The sequence below is a fragment of the Anarhichas minor genome, unplaced genomic scaffold (assembly GCF_050575085.1).
Source record: "Anarhichas minor isolate MPS153535 unplaced genomic scaffold, ASM5057508v1 ptg000006l, whole genome shotgun sequence".
Classification (NCBI taxonomy): Eukaryota; Metazoa; Chordata; class Actinopteri; order Perciformes; family Anarhichadidae; genus Anarhichas; species Anarhichas minor.
Genome location: NW_027466452.1, coordinates 5,952,786 through 5,976,938, shown reverse-complemented (window position 1 = coordinate 5,976,938; position 24,153 = coordinate 5,952,786). Strand labels below are relative to the sequence as shown.

The following is a 24,153-nucleotide window of genomic DNA, read 5'->3' as shown; positions in this document are numbered from 1 at the left end:
AAATGTCACTCGAATCAGGAAACTTATCAGAATACCCATATTTGATTGGCTGAGCTGCATCACGTATATCTCTAAATCATGTGTGCGGCTTTTATTTTAAAATGGGGGGGGTCCTCTAAAAGTCTCTAAGACCTGAATGACTGTATGAGAGACACACACAGAGAGAGAGACATACAGAGAGAGAGAGACAGAGATAGAGAGAGAGGAGTGTGTGTGTGTCTGTGAGTCTGTGTGTTTATCAACATCACTAATGAGCTTCATCAGAAACACCTGTGTCCTTGCAGCCTTTTCATGGAGATTAAACAGGGAAACACCTCTCAAACAAATCCTCAAAACTCCCATAACCGTAGCTCCTATTGCTCCGATATTAATAAATGAGAGGAAGGATGAGTTGAAGAACAGATCCTGTAAAAATTGTGTCTGTAGTGTAAAAAATGTGGCTGAACTGGCGATTTAGAAATGGGGTACCGTGTTCTGTGGAAGATGTTTTTGAAGCAAAATTTAACATTGGTCTCTATGGAGCAGAAAGTTGGTTTTCCTCTCAATTACAGGCTTCTGTGTCAAATGTGTAAATCTGTGGGATTCCACAGTCATTTGTCTACGACAAGGACAAGATTAGCTACTTCTACATCCAGAAATGATGCATGAAGAGTGAAGATTGTGGACACAGTGGCAAAAGACAAATGTTTTTTTCACAAGAATCTCAAGCTGCTCTTCACTCTAGCGGTGACATCACGCACTCTAAGCTGCGCAATACACACCCATTATAAAGTCAGAAAAGGGCTGAAAAATCATAAAAGTTAAATTGCTGCAGTTCAAAAAGTGTAAAAGATATCAAAAAGCTGAATCATGTGGCAATAGCTCAGGGTTTTCTCAACATTTTAAAGTTGAAATGGTGTCTGTAGCTGAAAGTATGAGGAAGTAGAAGGATTTGAAAGTTGAAGAGGATTTGAACATTTTCTCCATAGAAACCCATTCAAAAAAAAAATTGCAAAAAGCTTAATAATTCATAAAGTTTAAAGGTTAGAAATATGAAAAGTCATAGCACCCCTCTGCTGAAAGAGCTGAACATTTTGATAGTTGAACGGTTTCTGTAGCTTAAAATATGAAGGAGCAGAAGAGTTTCAAAAAGTGTACGGAAGAAATATAATAAAAAGAAGTATAAAGATTTGAAGAACAATAGTTGGAATGCTGAACAGCATTCCAACTATTGTTCTTCAAATCTTGAATCTTGGCTGTGTTTAAATTATATATATATATATATATATATATATATATATATGTGATACGAGTCTGCTTTGAAAAAATGCATGGACCTCAATACAGTTTATTCTGTGCATGTTCATACCGAGCAAAATTAGCAAAGCTCACCTTGACCAGCTGAATGGCACATGGGGAGAAGTCACAACAGTATAAATATGCGTCTGTTTCTCTATGGAACAGAACAGACAGTTTAACAACCTTTGGCTGATTACAAATAGAGTGCAACTGCACTTTTCCTTTCACGGAAGCCAAGATTTCACCTTTACTTATTGCCAAAAATTGTATAAATGCCTTCCTGGAAAAACATATGGACAGAACATTACAGAAACAGTAAGTGAAAAGTGTTAAAGGGCCACATGGTCAATTTCAAATTAAAAACTATCAAATTATAAACTGGCATAGAAACTCTCACGGTGTGTTACACTCTGCACTTCTCCCCACCACTGATGATGGCTTCAACTAAAACCTGAAGTCCTTCCCAATACCAACGAAATGCTTCCCCTTTTCCTTTCTCACCAATTTCTTTACCCAGAAACTGATTTTAGTGCAGATTAAGCGATTTCAGAGCCACCCAGGAGTCCTTGTGTAAAGAAGCACAAGAGGGCCTTTCTTTTCAGAAGACATTTTGACATGTCACAGTAGGAAAAGACGGGTCAGGGTCCTGCTGTTGTGCATGCTGGCTCACTTTCACACTGTCGTGGCTTACTGGGACACTTGATTAGAACAGAGCCATTGTGAATGTTATTAAGTCAAATGTCTGCTGTGGAAAAGGCCAGTTAAAAGTATTTTGTAATGATACACAGATTAATGCCACATGTATTTTTGATTTAAGTTCCCACATTTGTTGCAGTTTGTATCTCAAATTCAGTATATAATGTTTTTCAACAGTCAAGTGTATTTTAACAGTACAAGCAATGTGGGCACATGTAATGTAATCATACTGACTGTATCTTGCTCCTGTGCATAGTTCTGTAATACTATGATATATCATTCATGGTGAGCCACAGTTTTGTGCTGATTGAGGAGCTGGATAGTGTTATGGTGCATGCACTCATAACAATAAAATGGTAAAGATAACTATATTTTACTGCCCAGTATTGTGTGCATTTGAATGTTTTGCTTCTGTAAACATGTGTTGCACTATAAAACTGACATGATCCACATTGATGGTGTTGAAAAGGTTAACTTCAATGGAATATATGAAATATTTACTCACTTTATGGAATTAACGATGGGAAATACGCTGTTACCAACCCCGCATCCGACCTGTAGAAAAATATTTGATTGTATTTGTTATTATTATTTAAGTGCTGTTATCTCACATTTTTAGTATAGCATCTTACAGCCTGTTATTGCCACAATTGTGTAATAGTCCACATGCAACAATCTATACACGACGCCCCCAAATTTGGGGGCACTCGGGCTCAGAACCCCTCAAACTCACATGCGGAAAATAGCATGATTATTAGCCAGTAGCATGTATGTGGCTAATTTTTTTTTTTTCGATGAAAGAGCAACGTATGGACAACAACATCATATAAGTCACTTCTAACACACTCCCAACACAGTTATAGGGTACTCACATAAGCAGATAAATATCGTGGCATAAACGCACCAAATCCGGGCCAGAAATCGGCATTGTGAGTACAGTAAATCAATGTTTGTACCCTCATGCTAACGGCTACCCAGTCATACAAAGCATGTAATAGCATTAGCACACGTGGCGGAACACGTAACTAACTTCTGTTTTACGATCCGTACAAACACTAAACCGTTGTGGGCGATCAAACGTACCTTCATGCTGAACTTCGCCGAACAAAATCGTGGGTATGCGCCCAAATTTTATGAAAATATGGATAATAACGTCGCGGAATTTCCGTTGCAAAGCTGTAGTCATTGCTGCCAACTGCATACTGTTGACTTCCGACTTGTTTCCAGAATAAGAGCGGTCAAGCAGGCTTGGGCGAGTGGTCAGACTGCCTGCGACCGGAAATTTCCGCCGGGGTACACGCGTCACTTCTGGCAACTTTATTGTATGAAATCTTTTGAGATCACCACCAAACTTGGCATGAGTCTTCCTAAGCCTGTGACGCGTCTAAGGAGGGGTTGTTTTTGGAAATCGACCGAGGATAGGCTGCCATGCAGCCACACACACACACATGAAATGAGAAAATCCTACAGATGACAGCCAAAACTGGCTCTGATGATGTTATGAATATGAATATGATTCCTATTATCTGTATTTGGATGTATTGAATCATATGAGTGATAAAGAAAGTGAAATATATAGTTATATAGTGTATAAAAGTACAATGTAAGAGCTGCAACAGCTGGTTCGAAAATGATGGCCTCGCCTGACTAAAACCTCTCATTCTTAACTTTATTCCACTTTATTCCACTTTAACCTTTTTTTAATAACTACTGATCAGTTATGCTATGACTTGGGAAAGTTTCAGGGGGCTAGCTGCATTATTTCAATAAGCTTTTATCACTGAAAGTGCATTTTTCCCAGGCGAGGCTGAATATTTTCAATTTCAGCTGTGTTATGTCTTATTTTCTATATTAACCAGCAACATATTCACAATATCACCTATGTAAACTATGTCACAGGTGTTGTGATCTGATTATATCAACAAAAATTATTAAAATCGACCTTGTAGTTACAGAGCTATGGTCAGTTTTGTAGGGCTATGCTTTTTCGCTCAGAGACCTCAAAAACGGCTGCGAGCTTAAGAGGTTAAAACAATCAGAATTCAAATCAATACATGTGAACAGTTTTGAAAACCTCCAAGATCCTGAAGGATGCATGCTGGCCAGGGAAAGTAGCAGCTTGTATGGCAGCTTCATTCCTATCCGGTGCTGCTCCCTGACCGGACTCTGTCTGATGATTGGGGGCGTCTGCATTTCTGTGATGGTGTGTGAGTCCGTTGTGTTGCCGGTGTCGAGTCTCTGTGTCTGTACTGGATCCAGTCGGTTGCGGGAGTGACGCCTGCTGATCACCCAGACGCCCGTTTGTGGTTTGACTTTTTGCACCTGAAGGAAGCAGTTCTGGGAACTCTAAAAACAGCCACTTGCGATCTTTAAAGAACTTTTCCTGGTGCATCTTGTAAAACTTGTCCCAGTATTGGCAAGCCTCTGTGTCAAATTTACCTGTGTGGAGAAGATATTTTCCTAAAAGTTAACCCCATTCAAATGTAACCTGGAAACCTATTTTTGCAGGGAAACATTCTTGCCTTGTTCCTCTAAAGGAATGTGTATGCAGGAATTTTCTTGTGTATGCAGACTCGTATCACATACATATATATATTTATATATATATAATTTAAACACAGCCAAAGCTATATGAAGTCAAACTAGCAGTGGTGTCTTTATGGTACCAACTGTGATCATGTGGACAGTACATTGGGGGTATTTCCATCATATCAGATTACATGAACTTTTGATGAAGTAATACATTTAATTAATTCATTGTAAAGCTATTGTTGATGTCAATCTTTAAGCTTTCAAAAATGTCCATTCAGATTAGTTTTTATAGTTCCGACCATTGTTCCCTCACACAATGGGACACTTGAATGTACTGCAGAATAACTCAAAGCTCTGCCTAGTAGCGACAGTTGAATCAATCAATTAATATGTTAAGGAGAAAAGAGAATCAAAGTGGTTTGAATATAAAAAATCTTTTTATTTTGGGCTTGGCAAATAACGAATCTAATATTAACTCATTTTCATCTATGAAAAAAAGCCTACTTTATTTTCCTCATATAGGACCATCCAGACTACCATGACTCTGTGTGTCACGCCTTTGTCCATGACATTTGCGAGGAGATGGCCTCCTTTCCATTCCCTCCTCGGAGCCTGGATGTTATTCTGGCAGTCTTTGTGCTCTCCTCCATTCATCCGGAGCGGTAGGTGAAAATGAAAAGACACAGGAGAGCCTATATCATTTCTCAGCTGTCAGGCCCCTCCACAACCCCTAAAACACCCCCGTACCCACCATCACAATTAGCTTTGTCTAAATCATTACAGTCCTTACATAACCTAAATATAAATCTAACCGTATTGTGTCACTGAGTGCAACGTATTAACTGTACAGTGGTTAGGTTGACATTTGAGGGGTTGTAAATTTACATTTCACTCACAGAATGCAAGGAATTGTGAACCGACTATCTACATACCTGAAACATGGAGGGACATTTCTCTTCCGTGATTATGGGAGATATGACTTCTCACAGCTCAGGTTTAAGAGAGGTGAGCCTCCAACTTACTGAACCTAATTTGTTTAATATTCTGTATACACTTCTGTGTATGTGGAGTGTTTTTGACAATTGAATATATATTTACTTGTTTAACCTTTTAATCTCTTACAATCAGGACGGTGCTTATCAGAAAATTTCTATACACGAGGAGATGGAACCTGCGTGTACTTTTTCACGAAAGGTATTTCTGAACCATGAGATCTTCATCTCATCACTAATAGTTGCTGACAAGACCGAAGCTACTTTTGAGGACACGGGTGATGTCCTTGGTATTTTTTCAGGGGATTTTGAGGTTTTAGGAACCTTGTAGGAGTTAACATACATGGGTGGGTATTTTGGGGTATTGGAATATGTTGACGCAGTATATTTAAAGGTTCTCCATACGGGATTCAGGGCATTAGTATAGCAGCAAACAACTATTTGCTTTGTAAAGATATAGTGGAATAATACCTGAGCAGTGAATGAAGTCACTCTGCCTCTGTGTGTGTTGTAATGCCAGCTTCTCTGTGCTTTCTTTACATTTTAGTGCATGTTTGTCCATATGAGCGGTTTGCTCTGTCAGCACCGCTACAGTTATGTTTGCACTGTTAGGGCCATTGGCACCCTTAGCTGCCAGCCGCCAGCTTGCGGCTATGCAGAGGCAATAAAAGTCTATTTAGCACCTTTAAGCATGGCTATTTTAAAATTAAAATGTCACATTTTTTCTTTCTTTGTTTTTTTTACAGAAGAGGTTCATGATTTATTTTCCGGTGCTGGACTGGAAGAAATTCAGAATCTGGAGGACAGACGACTCCAAGTGAACAGAGGAAAGAAAGTTGCAATGCACCGAGTTTGGATGCAGAGCAAGTACAGGAAATTATATCCACCTCCACCATCTTAACATCAACACGAAACTGTATGCAATAAACATGTCAAATAAAGCTAGTACGTTATCTGGTTTTGTTTACTGTAGGTCACTGTATTAATATCTAGAGATGAGTGTATTGACTATATCGAGATCATTTTGTAAGGTCCAAGAGGGAAATACAGTGAACATGCATTACAATTCAAAAAATTGAAGACTTCGATTTACAATTATGAATTGAATAAAATGTATTTTTTTATCATCATCCTTAAGTTGTGCTACATATTACAGATGGGAAAAACAAAACTTATCTCAGAATTTTGATACAGCACGTCATAATGTTGACTTGGGCTTCCACAACCTGTTGATATCGTCTTTGTGTTCTTTTAACACGTCTTTATGTTGAAATATGTAACACACAGCATGTGTTGAATGTGCTAACACACTGACTGTGTTGAAAGCAACACAAAATGTGTTGTCCTTAACTAGACAGGCAGGTGTGTTAAAAATGAACACATGATGTGATATTTTTAAACCCATCTGTTTTGAGAGTGCAGAAATACAGTACTACAGTAAAACTACTTTGTTACTTTCCATTACTGACTACATTTCAGGGAGTACTATCGTGCTTTCTACTTCTAAACTGGGGGAACCGGAGAAAACCCTTAACTACCATCACAGTAGAAGTCCCTCAGACTCACAAAGGCTCAAGCCTTCTAGCTGTCACACTGTTGACCTCTATGGGGCAGAGCTCAAGTCCTGCCCCACATCGAGGTAAATGGTAAATGGACTGTACTTGTAAAGCCTTTTCTAGTCTTCACGACCACTCAAAGCGCCTTCACACTTGTCATCATTCACCCATTCACACCCATTCATACGCTGATGGTAGAGGCCATGCCCACCATCAGGACTAACATTCACACACCGTACGCACAGCTACGGGAGCAATTTTGGGGTTAAGTGTCTTGCCCAAGGACACATCGACATGCGACTAGCGGAGCCGGGGATCAAACCACCGATCCTGCTCTCTACTAAGCCACAGTCGCCACAGGTGACCTCCTGTTCCGCTGGTCTTGGTCCCTCTATGATGAAGGACAGAGGACAGAGCAGGAGACTGCGTTCATCTTGAAGAAAAAAAATGAATACATCTCTAAACTGGGGGAACCGGAGAAAACCCTTAACTACCATCACAGTAGAAGTCCCTCAGACTCACAAAGGCTCAAGCCTTCTAGCTGTCACACTGTTGACCTCTGTGGGGCAGAGCTCAAGTCCTGCCCCACATCGAGGTAAATGGTAAATGGACTGTACTTGTAAAGCCTTTTCTAGTCTTCACGACCACTCAAAGCGCTTTCACACTTGTCATCATTCACCCATTCACACCCATTCATACGCTGATGGTAGAGGCCATGCCCACCATCAGGACTAACTAACATTCACACACCGTACGCACAGCTACGGGAGCAATTTTGGGGTTAAGTGTCTTGCCCAAGGACACATCGACATGCGACTAGCGGAGCCGGGGATCAAACCACCGATCCTGCTCTCTACTAAGCCACAGTCGCCGCATGTGACCTCCTGCTCCACTGGTCTTGGTCCCTCTATGATGAAGGACAGAGGACAGAGCAGGAGACTGCGTTCATCTTGAAGAAAAAAAAAAAAACTCAAGCATCCCCCCCCCCCCCCCTCAAGATGAATACCGCATTAAAGAGATGTTTGTTGTTTTGATTTGGTGAATGAAGTTGATATTCACTAAATGTAGGGTAAACCTTACCTTACCTTCACCTATATAACACCAACCCTATTTCTACGCCTGCAGATGTTGGAGATGGCTTTGCCCACAGACGAGTAGAACTTGCAAATGGTACTGCGCTTTTTGGGTGTTGTCATCAGGTGATCTTTGACAGAGGAGGCAATGCAATTCCCAAATTCTGGTTCCTCTAAATTCATGGTCAACAGCACCATTTCTACACTGCCCCACTTCTCACACAGGTCCTGGAAAATGGCTTTGTTATGTTCTTTAAACGTTTTTGAGGTCGGATCAAAATCGACACCCTGGACTTCGATCCACGTTCTTTCAAACAGACGCATAATGATGGGCTCGAAGGCTGCAGTGGTCCAGTACATTTTGGCTTTCCTGGCTATCCGCGAGACCAGCATCTCTATGAATATCTGAACTGACATTTTCTTTATTTTTTCCTGTTCTGTTGCACCTGGCGCAGGTTTGGCAGGTGCTTCCTCACATACTGAGCCAGGAGTTGCTGAAGGTACGTCATCCTCGATGCTGTCGACCGGCAACTGAGTTGATGAAAGACACTCAGGGTCCATTCTCTCACATACTGAGCCAGGAATTGCTGAAAGTACGTCTTCCTCGATGCTGTCGACCGGCAACTGAGTTGATGAAAGAGACTCAGGGTCCATTCTCTCACATACTGAGCCAGGAATTGCTGAAAGAACGTCTTCCTCGATGCTGTCCACCGGCAACTGAGTTGATGAAAGAGACTCAGGGTCCATTCTCTCACATACTGAGCCAAGAATTGCTGAAAGTACGTCTTCCTCGATTCTGTCGACCGGCAACTGAGTTGATGAAAGAGACTCAGGGTCCATTCTCTCACATACTGAGCCAGGAATTGCTGAAAGTACGTCTTCCTCGATGCTGTCGACCGGCAACTGAGTTGATGAAAGAGACTCAGGGTCCATTCTCTCACATACTGAGCCAGGAATTGCTGAAAGAACGTCTTCCTCGATGCTGTCCACCGGCAACTGAGTTGATGAAAGAGACTCAGGGTCCATTCTCTCACATACTGAGCCAGGAATTGCTGAAAGTACGTCTTCCTCGATTCTGTCGACCGGCAACTGAGTTGATGAAAGAGACTCAGGGTCCATTCTCTCACATACTGAGCCAGGAATTGCTGAAAGTACGTCTTCCTCGATGCTGTCGACCGGCAACTGAGTTGATGAAAGAGACTCAGGGTCCATTCTCTCACATACTGAGCCAGGAATTGCTGAAAGACGCATAATGCTGGGCTCGAAGGCTGCAGTGGTCCAGTTCATTTTGGCTTTCCTGGCTATCCGCGAGACCAGCATCTCTATGAATATCTGAACTGACTTTTTCTTTATTTTTTCCTGTTCTGTTGCACCTGGCGCAGGTTTGGCAGGTGCTTCCTCACATACTGAGCCAGGAGTTGCTGAAGGTACGTCATCCTCGATGCTGTCGACCGGCAACTGAGTTGATGAAAGAGACTCAGGGTCCATTCTCTCACATACTGAGCCAGGAATTGCTGAAAGAACGTCTTCCTCGATGCTGTCCACCGGCAACTGAGTTGATGAAAGAGACTCAGGGTCCATTCTCTCACATACTGAGCCAGGAATTGCTGAAAGTACGTCTTCCTCGATTCTGTCGACCGGCAACTGAGTTGATGAAAGAGACTCAGGGTCCATTCTCTCACATACTGAGCCAGGAATTGCTGAAGGTACGTCATCCTCGATGCTGTCGACCGGCAACTGAGTTGATGAAAGAGACTCAGGGTCCATTCTCTCACATACTGAGCCAGGAATTGCTGAAAGTACGTCTTCCTCGATGGCGGGCTTCTTTTTAATCAGAGCACGCAGTACGTTAGCTCCAATGACGGTGTTTTTTTCTGGACCTGTCACAACCAGCATCGGCACCTTGAGTTCATGTGTCTCCAACGTGTCGATACTAAGTTTCGCTAGGATCCACCCACTGACATGCTTAAGCGGGACACCAGCTATAAATCGAATCAACTCTCGGCCGCTGTTTAGCTCGGCCAAAGGACGTACCTCATTCGGCATGTGCTGTTCTACCCATTCAGTGTGTACATATGACACTGACGATTCAGAATGGAGCACCGCCTCCGTGTATATTCCATTTAGTTCGCAGGAAACGGAATAATTGCAAGACTCGATGATGTAACCGTGTGTAGCTATTTTGGTGAACGAGTGAGCGAGATAACGTATCGCAGTCTGGCCAATTATAGGAATTTTCGGTTTGCTTCCCTCCATGATAAGGAAAGGTATTGCAGGATGCATGTGGGGAAATGCGCCTCCATCAAATCTGAACCACAGCATGGTCTCCCCAATAACCGTCCTATTTATCACCGTGGGAGGTTCGCCTGTGAATAGTTTGACCTGTGATGTGTTTACATGTTTCTGCCACCATGCTTTGCTGATCACACATTCTTTATAGCCACAGTTCCACTCTGCTACTGCCTCAACACCATTCAAAACACATTTAAGCTGATAGGGGTCTGTTTCTATTGCGATGACGTCTGTAACATCTGTCACTGACGGTTCAGGAGAAATGAACAGATCTTTAATGTTCCACATTAAAGTTATAAAGTTGTCTGTATTTATGTCCTCACTGGTCTTCTGTTTAGCTACAGTCATTGCTGTTGCGTTATTCTGGTCGGTCATCTTTGATGCTGGTTTTAAAAATCCTGAGGTGAAGATTTAAGATGTAATATATATGTTATTTAACCTGCAGTGTTACAGTTAATTTAATATTATCACAGACGTAAAACCGTGCAGTATGATCTAAACTCTGTAGTCACGTTGTATATGATTGCGCTTGCCTTCTCCTTGTTCAGACTGAACAGCACGTTAATTATCTCTGGGTTATATAGATGTTGTGTCCTGTGATCACAGGATCAAAGGCATGCACATGACGTCATAAAGGTAGATAAAAAAACGCGGGGTCACGACCTTTGCTTGTGCCGCCGTTGCCAAGCAACGTTCTGTTTGGAGCCTTTGTGAAGTCACGTGACCGTCTTTTATGTTTTTTGAAAAACTAGTTGTTGTATATTCTACAGCCCACATTCGTTCCGTCCTACAGTCACAGAGCAGTACGTGAAATATTTTCCTCAGCAATTTTAAAATCAGCATCGAAGATGACCGACCAGAATAGCACATCACCAATGTCCATGGATAGACCAGAAACATCACAGAGTTCAAGTGATAATTGCACACCGTCACCATCAGATCTAACGTTAGTAGAAAGTAAACTACCAGACTTTAAATATGCGCTGCGACAGTATGGATCGCCTGATCGCTATTATTTGTTCGTAAATGAACAGGAAAAGCGAGAGCAACTGAAGCTCATATCCCAATGGCATAATCTCGAAGAGCTTCAAATGTATGCTGATTTAAGGGGCAAATGTTCGACATTTGTGGATACGATATCAGACCGGCTGATAAAGTTGCATATGCCAGACGTTTGGCTCGATTACAACGGGGGCATTGACATTTACGCTGGACATCTTTTCAGTAAAGATTTAGCCTCACCACCCATGGTATGGGAGATTGAAAAAATTAACGCTGTTCTTAAAGAAGTCAAGTTTTTTATAGTTTCTTACATTTTGCAATGGTCAGGCCATAAGCGTAAAGTGATAAACAAGGAATTATATCAGGAGGTTGCAGCTCTTGCAAAAACCGTTCTTTGGCTAGTTCTTAAAGACCAGAAGAGCTATGAGAAGGCATATCCAACAGGAAATGAATTCAAAGTTGGCGATTACGTTAGAATCATGTCATACATGGATACAAATTTTCAAGTGCAAAAGTATTGCATAAACCTTATCAGATGTACAATCACAGAGGAAGTTAAGGATTACCTCTCCTGTCACTTCACAAATGGGATGGGGCCTGAGATTACCCCAGAAATAATACGTCGCAAACAGCCTACATGTCAGTCATGCGGTAACAAGTACTCTCAGCTACTGAACCAAATATGGACTTACCTGAAAGAGGTGAACATTAAGATCGACACGCACGAAATGGACCCTGAGTTATATATACCACCTCCGCCGTCGACCTTCATGTGCAATCGTAGAGTACCAGACCATTTAATCACCCACGATGGGAAAGTCAGCATCGAGGAGGACGCATCTTCAACAAGTCCTTGGTCAGTATATGAGTCTCTTTCACCAACTCCGTCGCCGGTCGACAGCATCGAGAAAGACGTACTTTCGCAAAATTAGCAAAGCTCACCTTGACCAGCTGAATGGCACATGGGGAGAAGTCACAACAGTATAAATATGCGTCTGTTTCTCTATGGAACAGAACAGACAGTTTAACAACCTTTGGCTGATTACAAATAGAGTGCAACTGCACTTTTCCTTTCACGGAAGCCAAGATTTCACCTTTACTTATTGCCAAAAATTGTATAAATGCCTTCCTGGAAAAACATATGGACAGAACATTACAGAAACAGTAAGTGAAAAGTGTTAAAGGGCCACATGGTCAATTTCAAATTAAAAACTATCAAATTATAAACTGGCATAGAAACTCTCACGGTGTGTTACACTCTGCACTTCTCCCCACCACTGATGATAGCTTCAACTAAAACCTGAAGTCCTTCCCAATACCAACGAAATGCTTCCCCTTTTCCTTTCTCACCAATTTCTTTACCCAGAAACTGATTTTAGTGCAGATTAAGCGATTTCAGAGCCACCCAGGAGTCCTTGTGTAAAGAAGCACAAGAGGGCCTTTCTTTTCAGAAGACATTTTGACATGTCACAGTAGGAAAAGACGGGTCAGGGTCCTGCTGTTGTGCATGCTGGCTCACTTTCACACTGTCGTGGCTTACTGGGACACTTGATTAGAACAGAGCCATTGTGAATGTTATTAAGTCAAATGTCTGCTGTGGAAAAGGCCAGTTAAAAGTATTTTGTAATGATACACAGAATAATGCCACATGTATTTTTGATTTAAGTTCCCACATTTGTTGCAGTTTGTATCTCAAATTCAGTATATAATGTTTTTCAACAGTCAAGTGTATTTTAACAGTACAAGCAATGTGGGCACATGTAATGTAATCATACTGACTGTATCTTGCTCCTGTGCATAGTTCTGTAATACTATGATATATCATTCATGGTGAGCCACAGTTTTGTGCTGATTGAGGAGCTGGATAGTGTTATGGTGCATGCACTCATAACAATAAAATGGTAAAGATAACTATATTTTACTGCCCAGTATTGTGTGCATTTGAATGTTTTGCTTCTGTAAACATGTGTTGCACTATAAAACTGACATGATCCACATTGATGGTGTTGAAAAGGTTAACTTCAATGGAATATATGAAATATTTACTCACTTTATGGAATTAACGATGGGAAATACGCTGTTACCAACCCCGCATCCGACCTGTAGAAAAATATTTGATTGTATTTGTTATTATTATTTAAGTGCTGTTATCTCACATTTTTAGTATAGCATCTTACAGCCTGTTATTGCCACAATTGTGTAATAGTCCACATGCAACAATCTATATTAAAACAATCAGAATTCAAATCAATACATGTGAACAGTTTTGAAAACCTCCAAGATCCTGAAGGATGCATGCTGGCCAGGGAAAGTAGCAGCTTGTATGGCAGCTTCATTCCTATCCGGTGCTGCTCCCTGACCGGACTCTGTCTGATGATTGGGGGCGTCTGCATTTCTGTGATGGTGTGTGAGTCCGTTGTGTTGCCGGTGTCGAGTCTCTGTGTCTGTACTGGATCCAGTCGGTTGCGGGAGTGACGCCTGCTGATCACCCAGACGCCCGTTTGTGGTTTGACTTTTTGCACCTGAAGGAAGCAGTTCTGGGAACTCTAAAAACAGCCACTTGCGATCTTTAAAGAACTTTTCCTGGTGCATCTTGTAAAACTTGTCCCAGTATTGGCAAGCCTCTGTGTCAAATTTACCTGTGTGGAGAAGATATTTTCCTAAAAGTTAACCCCATTCAAATGTAACCTGGAAACCTATTTTTGCAGGGAAACATTCTTGCCTTGTTCCTCTAAAGGAATGTGTATGCAGGAATTTTCTTGTGTATGCAGACTCGTATCACATACATATATATATATATATATATATATAATTTAAACACAGCCAAAGCTATATGAAGTCAAACTAGCAGTGGTGTCTTTATGGTACCAACTGTGATCATGTGGACAGTACATTGGGGGTATTTCCATCATATCAGATTACATGAACTTTTGATGAAGTAATACATTTAATTAATTCATTGTAAAGCTATTGTTGATGTCAATCTTTAAGCTTTCAAAAATGTCCATTCAGATTAGTTTTTATAGTTCCGACCATTGTTCCCTCACACAATGGGACACTTGAATGTACTGCAGAATAACTCAAAGCTCTGCCTAGTAGCGACAGTTGAATCAATCAATTAATATGTTAAGGAGAAAAGAGAATCAAAGTGGTTTGAATATAAAAAATCTTTTTATTTTGGGCTTGGCAAATAACGAATCTAATATTAACTCATTTTCATCTATGAAAAAAAGCCTACTTTATTTTCCTCATATAGGACCATCCAGACTACCATGACTCTGTGTGTCACGCCTTTGTCCATGACATTTGCGAGGAGATGGCCTCCTTTCCATTCCCTCCTCGGAGCCTGGATGTTATTCTGGCAGTCTTTGTGCTCTCCTCCATTCATCCGGAGCGGTAGGTGAAAATGAAAAGACACAGGAGAGCCTATATCATTTCTCAGCTGTCAGGCCCCTCCACAACCCCTAAAACACCCCCGTACCCACCATCACAATTAGCTTTGTCTAAATCATTACAGTCCTTACATAACCTAAATATAAATCTAACCGTATTGTGTCACTGAGTGCAACGTATTAACTGTACAGTGGTTAGGTTGACATTTGAGGGGTTGTAAATTTACATTTCACTCACAGAATGCAAGGAATTGTGAACCGACTATCTACATACCTGAAACATGGAGGGACATTTCTCTTCCGTGATTATGGGAGATATGACTTCTCACAGCTCAGGTTTAAGAGAGGTGAGCCTCCAACTTACTGAACCTAATTTGTTTAATATTCTGTATACACTTCTGTGTATGTGGAGTGTTTTTGACAATTGAATATATATTTACTTGTTTAACCTTTTAATCTCTTACAATCAGGACGGTGCTTATCAGAAAATTTCTATACACGAGAAGATGGAACCTGCGTGTACTTTTTCACGAAAGGTATTTCTGAACCATGAGATCTTCATCTCATCACTAATAGTTGCTGACAAGACCGAAGCTACTTTTGAGGACACGGGTGATGTCCTTGGTATTTTTTCAGGGGATTTTGAGGTTTTAGGAACCTTGTAGGAGTTAACATACATGGGTGGGTATTTTGGGGTATTGGAATATGTTGACGCAGTATATTTAAAGGTTCTCCATACGGGATTCAGGGCATTAGTATAGCAGCAAACAACTATTTGCTTTGTAAAGATATAGTGGAATAATACCTGAGCAGTGAATGAAGTCACTCTGCCTCTGTGTGTGTTGTAATGCCAGCTTCTCTGTGCTTTCTTTACATTTTAGTGCATGTTTGTCCATATGAGCGGTTTGCTCTGTCAGCACCGCTACAGTTATGTTTGCACTGTTAGGGCCATTGGCACCCTTAGCTGCCAGCCGCCAGCTTGCGGCTATGCAGAGGCAATAAAAGTCTATTTAGCACCTTTAAGCATGGCTATTTTAAAATTAAAATGTCACATTTTTTCTTTCTTTGTTTTTTTTACAGAAGAGGTTCATGATTTATTTTCCGGTGCTGGACTGGAAGAAATTCAGAATCTGGAGGACAGACGACTCCAAGTGAACAGAGGAAAGAAAGTTGCAATGCACCGAGTTTGGATGCAGAGCAAGTACAGGAAATTATATCCACCTCCACCATCTTAACATCAACACGAAACTGTATGCAATAAACATGTCAAATAAAGCTAGTACGTTATCTGGTTTTGTTTACTGTAGGTCACTGTATTAATATCTAGAGATGAGTGTATTGACTATATCGAGATCATTTTGTAAGGTCCAAGAGGGAAATACAGTGAACATGCATTACAATTCAAAAAATTGAAGACTTCGATTTACAATTATGAATTGAATAAAATGTATTTTTTTATCATCATCCTTAAGTTGTGCTACATATTACAGATGGGAAAAACAAAACTTATCTCAGAATTTTGATACAGCACGTCATAATGTTGACTTGGGCTTCCACAACCTGTTGATATCGTCTTTGTGTTCTTTTAACACGTCTTTATGTTGAAATATGTAACACACAGCATGTGTTGAATGTGCTAACACACTGACTGTGTTGAAAGCAACACAAAATGTGTTGTCCTTAACTAGACAGGCAGGTGTGTTAAAAATGAACACATGATGTGATATTTTTAAACCCATCTGTTTTGAGAGTGCAGAAATACAGTACTACAGTAAAACTACTTTGTTACTTTCCATTACTGACTACATTTCAGGGAGTACTATCGTGCTTTCTACTTCTAAACTGGGGGAACCGGAGAAAACCCTTAACTACCATCACAGTAGAAGTCCCTCAGACTCACAAAGGCTCAAGCCTTCTAGCTGTCACACTGTTGACCTCTATGGGGCAGAGCTCAAGTCCTGCCCCACATCGAGGTAAATGGTAAATGGACTGTACTTGTAAAGCCTTTTCTAGTCTTCACGACCACTCAAAGCGCCTTCACACTTGTCATCATTCACCCATTCACACCCATTCATACGCTGATGGTAGAGGCCATGCCCACCATCAGGACTAACATTCACACACCGTACGCACAGCTACGGGAGCAATTTTGGGGTTAAGTGTCTTGCCCAAGGACACATCGACATGCGACTAGCGGAGCCGGGGATCAAACCACCGATCCTGCTCTCTACTAAGCCACAGTCGCCACAGGTGACCTCCTGTTCCGCTGGTCTTGGTCCCTCTATGATGAAGGACAGAGGACAGAGCAGGAGACTGCGTTCATCTTGAAGAAAAAAAATGAATACATCTCTAAACTGGGGGAACCGGAGAAAACCCTTAACTACCATCACAGTAGAAGTCCCTCAGACTCACAAAGGCTCAAGCCTTCTAGCTGTCACACTGTTGACCTCTGTGGGGCAGAGCTCAAGTCCTGCCCCACATCGAGGTAAATGGTAAATGGACTGTACTTGTAAAGCCTTTTCTAGTCTTCACGACCACTCAAAGCGCTTTCACACTTGTCATCATTCACCCATTCACACCCATTCATACGCTGATGGTAGAGGCCATGCCCACCATCAGGACTAACTAACATTCACACACCGTACGCACAGCTACGGGAGCAATTTTGGGGTTAAGTGTCTTGCCCAAGGACACATCGACATGCGACTAGCGGAGCCGGGGATCAAACCACCGATCCTGCTCTCTACTAAGCCACAGTCGCCGCATGTGACCTCCTGCTCCACTGGTCTTGGTCCCTCTATGATGAAGGACAGAGGACAGAGCAGGAGACTGCGTTCATCTTGAAGAAAAAAAAAAAAACTCAAGCATCCCCCCCCCCCCCCCCTCAAGATGAATACCGCATTAAAGAGATGTTTGTTGTTTTGATTTGGTGAATGAAGTTGATATTCACTAAATGTAGGGTAAACCTTACCTTACCTTCACCTATATAACACCAACCCTATTTCTACGCCTGCAGATGTTGGAGATGGCTTTGCCCACAGACGAGTAGAACTTGCAAATGGTACTGCGCTTTTTGGGTGTTGTCATCAGGTGATCTTTGACAGAGGAGGCAATGCAATTCCCAAATTCTGGTTCCTCTAAATTCATGGTCAACAGCACCATTTCTACACTGCCCCACTTCTCACACAGGTCCTGGAAAATGGCTTTGTTATGTTCTTTAAACGTTTTTGAGGTCGGATCAAAATCGACACCCTGGACTTCGATCCACGTTCTTTCAAACAGACGCATAATGATGGGCTCGAAGGCTGCAGTGGTCCAGTACATTTTGGCTTTCCTGGCTATCCGCGAGACCAGCATCTCTATGAATATCTGAACTGACATTTTCTTTATTTTTTCCTGTTCTGTTGCACCTGGCGCAGGTTTGGCAGGTGCTTCCTCACATACTGAGCCAGGAGTTGCTGAAGGTACGTCATCCTCGATGCTGTCGACCGGCAACTGAGTTGATGAAAGACACTCAGGGTCCATTCTCTCACATACTGAGCCAGGAATTGCTGAAAGTACGTCTTCCTCGATGCTGTCGACCGGCAACTGAGTTGATGAAAGAGACTCAGGGTCCATTCTCTCACATACTGAGCCAGGAATTGCTGAAAGAACGTCTTCCTCGATGCTGTCCACCGGCAACTGAGTTGATGAAAGAGACTCAGGGTCCATTCTCTCACATACTGAGCCAAGAATTGCTGAAAGTACGTCTTCCTCGATTCTGTCGACCGGCAACTGAGTTGATGAAAGAGACTCAGGGTCCATTCTCTCACATACTGAGCCAGGAATTGCTGAAAGTACGTCTTCCTCGATGCTGTCGACCGGCAACTGAGTTGATGAAAGAGACTCAGGGTCCATTCTCTCACATACTGAGCCAGGAATTGCTGAAAGAACGTCTTCCTCGATGCTGTCCACCGGCAACTGAGTTGATGAAAGAGACTCAGGGTCCATTCTCTCACATACTGAGCCAGGAATTGCTGAAAGTACGTCTTCCTCGATTCTGTCGACCGGCAACTGAGTTGATGAAAGAGACTCAGGGTCCATTCTCTCACATACTGAGCCAGGAATTGCTGAAAGTACGTCTTCCTCGATGCTGTCGACCGGCAACTGAGTTGATGAAAGAGACTCAGGGTCCATTCTCTCACATACTGAGCCAGGAATTGCTGAAAGACGCATAATGCTGGGCTCGAAGGCTGCAGTGGTCCAGTTCATTTTGGCTTTCCTGGCTATCCGCGAGACCAGCATCTCTATGAATATCTGAACTGACTTTTTCTTTATTTTTTCCTGTTCTGTTGCACCTGGCGCAGGTTTGGCAGGTGCTTCCTCACATACTGAGCCAGGAGTTGCTGAAGGTACGTCATCCTCGATGCTGTCGACCGGCAACTGAGTTGATGAAAGAGACTCAGGGTCCATTCTCTCACATACTGAGCCAGGAATTGCTGAAAGAACGTCTTCCTCGATGCTGTCCACCGGCAACTGAGTTGATGAAAGAGACTCAGGGTCCATTCTCTCACATACTGAGCCAGGAATTGCTGAAAGTACGTCTTCCTCGATTCTGTCGACCGGCAACTGAGTTGATGAAAGAGACTCAGGGTCCATTCTCTCACATACTGAGCCAGGAATTGCTGAAGGTACGTCATCCTCGATGCTGTCGACCGGCAACTGAGTTGATGAAAGAGACTCAGGGTCCATTCTCTCACATACTGAGCCAGGAATTGCTGAAAGTACGTCTTCCTCGATGGCGGGCTTCTTTTTAATCAGAGCACGCAGTACGTTAGCTCCAATGACGGTGTTTTTTTCTGGACCTGTCACAACCAGCATCGGCACCTTGAGTTCATGTGTCTCCAACGTGTCGATACTAAGTTTCGCTAGGATCCACCCACTGACATGCTTAAGCGGGACACCAGCTATAAATCGAATCAACTCTCGGCCGCTGTTTAGCTCGGCCAAAGGACGTACCTCATTCGGCATGTGCTGTTCTACCCATTCAGTGTGTACATATGACACTGACGATTCAGAATGGAGCACCGCCTCCGTGTATATTCCATTTAGTTCGCAGGAAACGGAATAATTGCAAGACTCGATGATGTAACCGTGTGTAGCTATTTTGGTGAACGAGTGAGCGAGGTAACGTATCGCAGTCTGGCCAATTATAGGAATTTTCGGTTTGCTTCCCTCCATGATAAGGAAAGGTATTGCAGGATGCATGTGGGGAAATGCGCCTCCATCAAATCTGAACCACAGCATGGTCTCCCCAATAACCGTCCTATTTATCACCGTGGGAGGTTCGCCTGTGAATAGTTTGACCTGTGATGTGTTTACATGTTTCTGCCACCATGCTTTGCTGATCACACATTCTTTATAGCCACAGTTCCACTCTGCTACTGCCTCAACACCATTCAAAACACATTTAAGCTGATAGGGGTCTGTTTCTATTGCGATGACGTCTGTAACATCTGTCACTGACGGTTCAGGAGAAATGAACAGATCTTTAATGTTCCACATTAAAGTTATAAAGTTGTCTGTATTTATGTCCTCACTGGTCTTCTGTTTAGCTACAGTCATTGCTGTTGCGTTATTCTGGTCGGTCATCTTTGATGCTGGTTTTAAAAATCCTGAGGTGAAGATTTAAGATGTAATATATATGTTATTTAACCTGCAGTGTTACAGTTAATTTAATATTATCACAGACGTAAAACCGTGCAGTATGATCTAAACTCTGTAGTCACGTTGTATATGATTGCGCTTGCCTTCTCCTTGTTCAGACTGAACAGCACGTTAATTATCTCTGGGTTATATAGATGTTGTGTCCTGTGATCACAGGATCAAAGGCATGCACATGACGTCATAAAGGTAGATAAAAAAACGCGGGGTCACGACCTTTGCTTGTGCCGCCGTTGCCAAGCAACGTTCTGTTTGGAGCCTTTGTGAAGTCACGTGACCGTCTTTTATGTTTTTTGAAAAACTAGTTGTTGTATATTCTACAGCCCACATTCGTTCCGTCCTACAGTCACAGAGCAGTACGTGAAATATTTTCCTCAGCAATTTTAAAATCAGCATCGAAGATGACCGACCAGAATAGCACATCACCAATGTCCATGGATAGACCAGAAACATCACAGAGTTCAAGTGATAATTGCACACCGTCACCATCAGATCTAACGTTAGTAGAAAGTAAACTACCAGACTTTAAATATGCGCTGCGACAGTATGGATCGCCTGATCGCTATTATTTGTTCGTAAATGAACAGGAAAAGCGAGAGCAACTGAAGCTCATATCCCAATGGCATAATCTCGAAGAGCTTCAAATGTATGCTGATTTAAGGGGCAAATGTTCGACATTTGTGGATACGATATCAGACCGGCTGATAAAGTTGCATATGCCAGACGTTTGGCTCGATTACAACGGGGGCATTGACATTTACGCTGGACATCTTTTCAGTAAAGATTTAGCCTCACCACCCATGGTATGGGAGATTGAAAAAATTAACGCTGTTCTTAAAGAAGTCAAGTTTTTTATAGTTTCTTACATTTTGCAATGGTCAGGCCATAAGCGTAAAGTGATAAACAAGGAATTATATCAGGAGGTTGCAGCTCTTGCAAAAACCGTTCTTTGGCTAGTTCTTAAAGACCAGAAGAGCTATGAGAAGGCATATCCAACAGGAAATGAATTCAAAGTTGGCGATTACGTTAGAATCATGTCATACATGGATACAAATTTTCAAGTGCAAAAGTATTGCATAAACCTTATCAGATGTACAATCACAGAGGAAGTTAAGGATTACCTCTCCTGTCACTTCACAAATGGGATGGGGCCTGAGATTACCCCAGAAATAATACGTCGCAAACAGCCTACATGTCAGTCATGCGGTAACAAGTACTCTCAGCTACTGAACCAAATATGGACTTACCTGAAAGAGGTGAACATTAAGATCGACACGCACGAAATGGACCCTGAGTTATATATACCACCTCCGCCGTCGACCTTCATGTGCAATCGTAGAGTACCAGACCATTTAATCACCCACGATGGGAAAGTCAGCATCGAGGAGGACGCATCTTCAACAAGTCCTTGGTCAGTATATGAGTCTCTTTCACCAACTCCGTCGCCGGTCGACAGCATCGAGAAAGACGTACTTTCGCAAAATTAGCAAAGCTCACCTTGACCAGCTGAATGGCACATGGGGAGAAGTCACAACAGTATAAATATGCGTCTGTTTCTCTATGGAACAGAACAGACAGTTTAACAACCTTTGGCTGATTACAAATAGAGTGCAACTGCACTTTTCCTTTCACGGAAGCCAAGATTTCACCTTTACTTATTGCCAAAAATTGTATAAATGCCTTCCTGGAAAAACATATGGACAGAACATTACAGAAACAGTAAGTGAAAAGTGTTAAAGGGCCACATGGTCAATTTCAAATTAAAAACTATCAAATTATAAACTGGCATAGAAACTCTCACGGTGTGTTACACTCTGCACTTCTCCCCACCACTGATGATGGCTTCAACTAAAACCTGAAGTCCTTCCCAATACCAACGAAATGCTTCCCCTTTTCCTTTCTCACCAATTTCTTTACCCAGAAACTGATTTTAGTGCAGATTAAGCGATTTCAGAGCCACCCAGGAGTCCTTGTGTAAAGAAGCACAAGAGGGCCTTTCTTTTCAGAAGACATTTTGACATGTCACAGTAGGAAAAGACGGGTCAGGGTCCTGCTGTTGTGCATGCTGGCTCACTTTCACACTGTCGTGGCTTACTGGGACACTTGATTAGAACAGAGCCATTGTGAATGTTATTAAGTCAAATGTCTGCTGTGGAAAAGGCCAGTTAAAAGTATTTTGTAATGATACACAGATTAATGCCACATGTATTTTTGATTTAAGTTCCCACATTTGTTGCAGTTTGTATCTCAAATTCAGTATATAATGTTTTTCAACAGTCAAGTGTATTTTAACAGTACAAGCAATGTGGGCACATGTAATGTAATCATACTGACTGTATCTTGCTCCTGTGCATAGTTCTGTAATACTATGATATATCATTCATGGTGAGCCACAGTTTTGTGCTGATTGAGGAGCTGGATAGTGTTATGGTGCATGCACTCATAACAATAAAATGGTAAAGATAACTATATTTTACTGCCCAGTATTGTGTGCATTTGAATGTTTTGCTTCTGTAAACATGTGTTGCACTATAAAACTGACATGATCCACATTGATGGTGTTGAAAAGGTTAACTTCAATGGAATATATGAAATATTTACTCACTTTATGGAATTAACGATGGGAAATACGCTGTTACCAACCCCGCATCCGACCTGTAGAAAAATATTTGATTGTATTTGTTATTATTATTTAAGTGCTGTTATCTCACATTTTTAGTATAGCATCTTACAGCCTGTTATTGCCACAATTGTGTAATAGTCCACATGCAACAATCTATATTAAAACAATCAGAATTCAAATCAATACATGTGAACAGTTTTGAAAACCTCCAAGATCCTGAAGGATGCATGCTGGCCAGGGAAAGTAGCAGCTTGTATGGCAGCTTCATTCCTATCCGGTGCTGCTCCCTGACCGGACTCTGTCTGATGATTGGGGGCGTCTGCATTTCTGTGATGGTGTGTGAGTCCGTTGTGTTGCCGGTGTCGAGTCTCTGTGTCTGTACTGGATCCAGTCGGTTGCGGGAGTGACGCCTGCTGATCACCCAGACGCCCGTTTGTGGTTTGACTTTTTGCACCTGAAGGAAGCAGTTCTGGGAACTCTAAAAACAGCCACTTGCGATCTTTAAAGAACTTTTCCTGGTGCATCTTGTAAAACTTGTCCCAGTATTGGCAAGCCTCTGTGTCAAATTTACCTGTGTGGAGAAGATATTTTCCTAAAAGTTAACCCCATTCAAATGTAACCTGGAAACCTATTTTTGCAGGGAAACATTCTTGCCTTGTTCCTCTAAAGGAATGTGTATGCAGGAATTTTCTTGTGTATGCAGACTCGTATCACATACATATATATATATATATATATATATAATTTAAACACAGCCAAAGCTATATGAAGTCAAACTAGCAGTGGTGTCTTTATGGTACCAACTGTGATCATGTGGACAGTACATTGGGGGTATTTCCATCATATCAGATTACATGAACTTTTGATGAAGTAATACATTTAATTAATTCATTGTAAAGCTATTGTTGATGTCAATCTTTAAGCTTTCAAAAATGTCCATTCAGATTAGTTTTTATAGTTCCGACCATTGTTCCCTCACACAATGGGACACTTGAATGTACTGCAGAATAACTC

At 41.9% G+C, this 24,153-nt stretch overlaps 3 long non-coding RNA genes across 3 annotated transcripts; all 3 read left to right on the top strand.

Moving 5' to 3' along the window:
* The first annotated feature begins 4,941 nt into the window (after positions 1-4,941).
* Positions 4,942-6,455, top strand: LOC142934026 (uncharacterized). The gene is made up of 4 exons (XR_012947661.1): positions 4,942-5,168; positions 5,405-5,511; positions 5,635-5,700; positions 6,245-6,455. It is a non-coding gene; the product is annotated as an uncharacterized LOC142934026 (long non-coding RNA).
* An 8,121-nt stretch (positions 6,456-14,576) lies between these two features.
* LOC142934013 (uncharacterized) lies at positions 14,577-15,316 on the top strand. The gene is made up of 3 exons (XR_012947657.1): positions 14,577-14,817; positions 15,054-15,160; positions 15,284-15,316. It is a non-coding gene; the product is annotated as an uncharacterized LOC142934013 (long non-coding RNA).
* A 1-nt stretch (position 15,317) lies between these two features.
* On the top strand, positions 15,318-16,104 carry LOC142934021 (uncharacterized). Its single transcript, XR_012947658.1, has 2 exons — positions 15,318-15,349; positions 15,894-16,104. It is a non-coding gene; the product is annotated as an uncharacterized LOC142934021 (long non-coding RNA).
* The last annotated feature ends 8,049 nt before the right edge of the window (positions 16,105-24,153 follow it).